The sequence below is a fragment of the Triticum aestivum genome, chromosome 5D, assembly GCF_018294505.1.
Source record: "Triticum aestivum cultivar Chinese Spring chromosome 5D, IWGSC CS RefSeq v2.1, whole genome shotgun sequence".
Classification (NCBI taxonomy): domain Eukaryota; kingdom Viridiplantae; phylum Streptophyta; class Magnoliopsida; order Poales; family Poaceae; genus Triticum; species Triticum aestivum.
Genome location: NC_057808.1, coordinates 39266455 through 39273350, shown reverse-complemented (window position 1 = coordinate 39273350; position 6896 = coordinate 39266455). Strand labels below are relative to the sequence as shown.

The 6896-nt window shown below is 42.7% G+C and overlaps 1 pseudogene; it reads right to left on the bottom strand.

Annotated features, from left to right (window-relative positions):
• Positions 1-5583: 5583 nt before the first annotated feature.
• Positions 5584-6500, bottom strand: LOC123126326 (uncharacterized; annotated as a pseudogene).
• Between the last annotated feature and the right edge of the window lie 396 nt (positions 6501-6896).

Sequence of the window (6896 nt, the reverse complement as noted above, 5' to 3'; positions counted from 1 at the left end):
ATTAGTCCCGATGGACTAAATAAATCCGTTACTCATGGGTAAAGAGTACACCCTCTGCAGAGGTTAAAACTATTCGGATAGCCGTGTCCATGGGTAAGGACTACAGTCTGAGATGGGCCTAGTGTCGGTCTTAATTTTGGTCTTAGTGTCGGTCTTAGTGTCGGTCTTCGGAGGAAAAACTGCTAAACCAGAACATTGATTATGACCTGTGACATATGAGGATTTTGATTATTATTATTGTGGACTAACCATTTACATTATTCGAATTATTGGGTATCCCTGGGACGGTTCTACCTCCTGGATACTCACTGCGATTATTCTCTTACAAGCCCTTTATGTGGTGTCGCATAGATGCCCGACTGTGGCATGCTTGTTATTTCTATTATTTATAAGCCTTTTATGTGGTGTCGCATAGACGCCCGACTGTGGCATGCTTGTTATTTCTTTATTTATAAGCCCTTTATGTGGTGTCGCTCAGATGCCCGACTGTGGCATGCTTGTTATTTATTTACTTTATAAGCCCTTTATGTGGTGTCACTCAGACGCCCGACTGTGGCATGCTTGTTATTTAAATCCTTTATAAGCCCTTTATGTGGTGTCGCATAGACGCCCGACTGTGGCGTGTTTGTTATTTCTTTTATTTATAAGCCCTTTATGTGGTGTCGCTCAGACGCCCGACTGAGGCATGATTTACCTTATTATCCTTTCGAGGCGTTGCTTCAGACACTCGATCGGTGCATTCTATTTCCACTCCCGTATTCCATATTCATATTTTATATGAACAACCTGCATGCGTGCATCATGGATTTTGTTTATTTCGTGACTGACGTTATGATCATAGAATATTTCGGAGCATGATTATCCCTTGTTATATTATACCCGTGTTCATAATGTTTGCGAGTACATTCAAAAGTATTCACTGGCTTGTCCCTGGCTATTGTCTTGGCCAGATTTCTTGCGTGGAGAGGAGCGTTGCGACGACAGCCTCGGAACCCATGCAAAGGTGATAGCAGCCTCGCGAAGATAGGAGTTATCCCGGTCAGTTCTTCTTGTGGGAAATGGAGTCCCATAGACGCAGATGAACCACAAACCGCTTCCGCCACCAACCACTAGAAACAAATTGTTGTACTCATAGGCCACAATGGTCTTGTACTACATATTTTGTACTGTGCTTGGAATTTTCTGTATCAAGTTGGTGCCTCGTCAGCTAACAGTAATCCTGGGGCTGGTGAGCACAAGGGCCATTTTCTGGGAAATTAACATCCCGAAAAACCGGTCCTGACACTGGATATGTGGGGCGCCCGACAGTCCGGGCGGTCGAGGCCGGTTTGAGGCGCCCGGGTGAGTCTTTTTTTACCGAAGTGACCGGTTCCCTCGCACGGGCGTTTGAGACACGTCTGGGGCGCTCAGCTGTAGACGCTCTGAGCACCCAGCTACTTCTGTTAGGCATTGAAATTTCCCCGAAGAGGAAGGGTAGTGTAGTATAGTAGCAATTAACATTTTCCTCAGTTAATAACCAAGGTTTATCGGACCAGTAGGAGACACCACGCAAACAAGATCAACAGTACCTACACGCATAAAGCAAACACTTGCACCCAACACGGGCAAGAGGGTTGTCAATCCCCTTGTACTCGTTAATTCAGGGATTAAATCTAATAGTGATAGATAGATTAAAAGAAAAAGAAAAATAAAAGTAAATAAATTGTAGAAAGTATTTTTAGGATTTTAATAAATATAAAGTGAATGGACCCGGCGGCCATAGTGTTCACTAGAGGCATCTCTCTCATGAGCATAGTAACGGTGGGTAAACAAATTACTGTTGGGCAATTGATAGAATAGCACATAGTTATGATGATATTCATGGCATGATCAATATATAGGCATGTCCAAGACAAGTAGACCGACATCCATTTGCATCGACTACTATTGCTCCACCCCTCGATCGCTATCCAGCATGCTTCTTAAGGTATTAAGTTCAAAACAAATAGAGTAGTGCTTGGATCATGATGACATAATGTAGACAAAGTAAAACCAAATAATATGTTCGAACCCCATCGTTTTACTCTTATTAGCAACAATACAAATATGTTCCTTGCAACTCCTCCTGTCACATAGTAAGGACACTGCGAGATTGAACCTACTACCAAGCACCTCTCCCACTGAAGATAAATCAATCTAATTGGCAAAAAGCGACAGATAGATCTTAGAGAAATAAAAGACTATAAAATCACACATAGATAAATCTGTGAAAAGACTCAAATACTTTCAATCAATAATCCGATCATAAAGCCACACTTCATGGCATCCCAACATACACCGCAAAAGTTTACATCGGATTGCTCTCTGATGAGATCATTGTATTGAAGATCGAGAGAGAGAGAGAGCCATCTAGCTACTGCTACGGACCCGTAAGTCCTGTCGGAACTACTCACACATCATTCGGGAGGCAGCAAGGTTGATGAAGATGTCCTCTGTGATGGATCCCCCCTCCGGAAGTGTACCGGAAAATTCCTCCAGATGGGATCGCAGAAGAACAGAGGCTTGCGACCGAGATAAAACTGTTTCGGGACCTGCCCTGGGGGTTTCTAGATATATTGGAATCTATAGCACTGGAATTAGGTCAAACGGAGCACAAGGGGGCCACAAGGCACCAGGGCGCGCCCCCTCTCTTGTCGATCTCTCGTATTTCTTCTGACCTCGTTCCGAAGCTTCCAGGGTGTCTTCTTGTCCAGAAAAAATCAGCAAAACACTACTAGGAAAAGGCTTATAGGGGAACTGAAACGACTGGCCGATGGGACGAGTCACCCGCCACAACTATCTTGGAAAAGTAATAGCAATGGGTAACAAAATGGACCCACCAATACTATCCTTGTGGCAGTGGTGGGCAGAAACTCGTGCCCGCCACACTTAAACTATTCCAAGTTTGTCCGCATGAAGAAACCTAATAGTGATGGTCGTACAAAAGCGCCCGCCATAGCTAAATTGTGGTACCCACCCTAGAGGAGGTCCATAGTATGCTATCTTAGAAGTGGCGGGTGCTTTTTAGCGTCTCGCCTTTGGGTGGCAGGCGTTTTCCGACCCCCATCACTCATACACCCACGACGCGGGCAGTTCAATGTTTGCCCAAAAACCAATTCGCCCCAAGACTTCCCATTTACCCTAGTCCCCGCCCGCGCCTCCCCCCAAATCTTGCCCCTCGTCGCCGCCGCGCCCGTCCTTGCTTCCACGCCCGTCCTCGCCGACACGCTCGTCCCGCCGCCGCGGGCATGGCCTCCTCCTCCAACGCCAAAGGCATCTCATCGCCGCCATCACGGAGCTCCTCCCCGATAGCTAGCCATGCGGCCATGCCGCCCTCCTCCTTCAACATCAGAGACCTCGCACCGCCTTCGAATGCCAAGCATGCCACCTCTCTCGTATGGTCAGATTTGTGTTTAGGGTAAACACTAGTAGTTTACAAATACATGCCAATGTTTCTTTAGGGTAAATAGAAGTATATATTTGATCGATATTTAGCACGGATTAAATTTGAGTAGTGTGTCTTGGTGTTATTTGTGCTTAGGGTAACTACATGTAGATTAGAAATATTTTGTATAAGATCTATCGTAGTATCGTTGGCCTATATTGGCAGGTATTAACATGAGTGCCAATGTTTTGGCAAATGTCGATTCGTTTTCGTTTCGCCGAGTGCTGGCACTCGTTATGTCTTCTTTTTAGCAAATGGCATGTCGAATTATTTCTTTCATATTTTTCCTAGGATTCATTGTAGTGTGGTTGGCTTATAGTTGCAGGTATTGACATGAGTGCCAATGTTTTCGTGAAATGTAATTCATTTCCATTTCGCCGAGTTCTGGCACTTGTTAAGTCTTATTTTTAGCAAATGTCATGTCGAATTATTTGTTTCATATTTTGCCTAGGATTCATTGTAGCGTGGTTTGCTTATAGTTGCAGGTATTGACATGAATGCCAATGTTTTCGCGAAATGTTGATTCATTTTTGTTCGCTAAATTTCTGGTACTTGTTATGTGCTGTTTTTAGCAAATGTCATGTCAAATGTTTTCTTTCATTTTTTGCCTAGGATCCATTCTAGTGTAGATGGCTTATATTTGCAGGTATTAACATGAGTGCCAATGTCATGTCGAAACATCGATTCATTTCCATTTTGCCTAATTTCTGGCACTCATTTTCTCCTCTTTTGAGCGAAGATCATGTCAAAGTTCTCTTTCATTTTTTGTTTTCTATGCTTTATGACTCATTATTGCCCCATTAAATTTTAGCAAATGTAACAAATGGATTCTGGAGAACCATCTTCTATGGACCTCTCAGCTCCGCGTCGAAAAAAGGGCAGAAAGCGACAGAAGAAATCAGCCAATGAACCTATCGCCAATAAGGCACGAGAAGAAAATGTGGTGAATGTCCCTACCAGTTCATGTGTATGGCGAATGTTTATGTTAGGTGAACCTATGTTACCACAACACATGTTGTGTGCACTTAGCATTGAAATTTAGCTTCTACACAAAGACTTAGTAGCTAGGTCAGGAAAGGGTGAGATGTATTACACCGGCAATGTTATAGACGGTCCTAGATTTGTAGACACGTTCCCTGCTGATAAATTATATCTCGGCTTCGATAGTGTGGTCAACAACAATATTTTCTACATGGACATAGTCAGGCCGTCTATAATGAGGCTTTAGTCGCTCTGGCATGCTACAAATCCATTACTCCGGAATGAAGAAGTGGCCTTCCTTGATCCGTATATCATGCATTGTGGCAATGTGTATTCTAATAAGGCTAGTGTCTTATCGCGACTTACCTTCGCAAGACCATTCTTCATAGTCCTCGGCACAAGCACAACTTATCGTGCCTTACTTCGAAATGTAAGTTTATTCCTTTATGCTTGCACATATATACCTGACTACTTCGATGTCAATCTCATTCATGTGATTCTGTTCAATTGTTTTGCGCAACAATGAGCATTGGATCGTCATCGCACTAATGCCCCGGGACGGCCGAGCATATTTCTGTGATTCCAGGAGAGACCCTAAGGTTGTGGACCAATGATGAGTGATATTTTTACACTCATTTCACCTTCGTTTAGGCCGAGATATTTTAATTACACTAGTGCGGAAAAGCCTAGCTATGGTGTGCCAAAAACAACCTTGCTGGTGTAGAAGCTCGACGCCACCAATATGGTGCCATTGTTAAGAAGTAGTGGTGGCGCTGGAGGCTAAGCCAGCAGTATTATACGTGTTGCTGGCGTGCGATGTTTGCAACACCACCACTATATTCACTCACCTAGCGGCGCGCAATGTAATTTGCACGCCATGAACGTTTCGTGTGAAAAAAGGTTTTTCAACACCATGTAACATTTAGCATTTCACATTAAAACTAAGTACATACTATATAACATTACATAGTAGAACAATACCAAATAATAGAACATTACGAGTTAATATTTAAGTGCCTGCTAGCTAGATCTCACAAACATAACCAGTTCATAGAAACATTATGAGCTAAAACAGTACTAGTACATAATGCTAATACATAAGCAGTTCATTCATGTACTGCCCCGCCACACACATAGTTCTAAATGAGGTCGATGACCACCATCATTGTCAAGCCATGACAGTGGGTGTTCCTGATGGTGACTAAGACGGCCTGTCCAACCTGGAGATTCTTTCCAGCAAGGAAGTTGTTCCACCCCGCGGCGCTGAACACAGTGCGACCGTTCGTGTCCACTGCGTAAGCACAGTTCGTGATGGAGCCCAGCAATGCCTGCTTCATCCAGCTCGATGCCACAGCTCTCACTTAGCCTCTTAGGTAATTTCTGGAAAAAAACAAATATGGTAAATGAGCATGTCACATTACTACACACTAAGAGCATATTCAGCACGTTCTACACTAAGCATGCATATCACATTACTAGACACTAAGCATATCCTCAAAATTCTACACTAAGCATATATATATATATATATATATATATATATATATATATAATATATATATATATATATATATATATATATATATATATATCACAACACATTAGTACACTAAGCATATCACATTACTACACACTAAGCATATGCCAACATTAGTACAAGCATGTCACAACTAAGCAAATATATCATCAAATTTCAACACTATAGCATATCAAATTTCTACACTAACAAGTAACATACCATGACATGTCGATTAACATTTGTCCTTGTCAGGAGGGTCCCGAATGGCATCCCGACGTAGTCTTCACGTGGAGGAAGTATGTACCAGAGGTGGCCCGTTTCGTCCTCACTTAGCCTGATCCTTTTGGCATAGAGGGCTTCATCAAGTGGGTCATCATCTTCGTCCTCTGAATTGATGTAGATAACAGCCAACCTTGGAGTTTGTCTTCTGAAGGAGAAGCTGATAAGTTCAACCCCAGTGAGATGCATGTGGGCGATGAAACGATTCCATTCATCTCCTCCAATCTGGGATATTTTTCGTCCCTTGTGGACCTCCATAGTGTAGGCCCCCTGGAGCGTCGAATATCACAGTGTCTTCGGTACCGAGCTCATTGAACTCCAATCTCACATTGCAAGGGACGATCTGTGAAAAAAAACTAAAAAACAAACACATTGCATTACGAGAAATAGCAAAAAAACAAAAGAACAAATTGTTAGAAGGTTCATGTAATGCGTTACCGCTGCAGGAACAAAGTACGGCTCGAAGTAGATGCCAAACAGCGTGCCAGTTGCAAGGTTGGTTGCACACCTTGACTTGCACACTCGATATGGTGGTGGCTGCGCCATTTTACATAAAATATAATTGAAACTAAGTATATATACACTTTGTACACTAGTAAATAAATTTATACCAAACATAATTAATTGGAGTTCATTTTCACACAAAACATATTG